The 431-nt window shown below is 45.0% G+C and overlaps 1 protein-coding gene and 1 long non-coding RNA gene across 8 annotated transcripts in view; one reads left to right on the top strand and one right to left on the bottom strand.

The window, feature by feature from the left end:
- GPM6B (glycoprotein M6B) overlaps positions 1-431 on the top strand; it is a 199,001-nt gene that overhangs the window by 162,962 nt on the left and 35,608 nt on the right. The window lies entirely within an intron of this gene.
- Positions 1-431, bottom strand: part of LOC121103550 — a 4,320-nt gene that overhangs the window by 1,003 nt on the left and 2,886 nt on the right. The window lies entirely within an intron of this gene.

A 431-nucleotide genomic window follows, 5' to 3' on the forward strand; every position in this document is an offset into this window, starting at 1 on the left:
GGGGGGGGGGGGGGGGCTCCACAGTGTTTCCCTTTTTAGAATTTCCAATTGGATTTACAATCTCGATGAAAATGAACATAAAAAACCTACAAAATCCAAATTACATAAACTTTGAGTATAGACTCTCAATTTCGGGACTTTAGTAGGAAGTCCATGGACCCAGGAAATGCTGTATGAGGGGGTTTGTCCTACAACTGTTTAACCAGTTTGAAAATCAGTTTTTATAAATATGAGGTCAACTAAAGCAAACACAATACGTAGGGAAAACAATTCAGGTTTTAAGGTTCTTATGGACTAGCTGACTTTGCCCTTGCCCTGCTGTCCAAGGAGGACTTCTTATTGACTCTAAACAGCCTGGTCCACAGAGGGCAGAGCTGTGAAGTGTTGATAAGGACCAGCGAGAGCACGGGGCACTGCGGGGGGGGGGGGGG

Source organism: Ursus maritimus (assembly GCF_017311325.1).
Source record: "Ursus maritimus isolate PB19 chromosome X unlocalized genomic scaffold, ASM1731132v1 scaffold_X1, whole genome shotgun sequence".
NCBI classification, from domain to species: domain Eukaryota; kingdom Metazoa; phylum Chordata; class Mammalia; order Carnivora; family Ursidae; genus Ursus; species Ursus maritimus.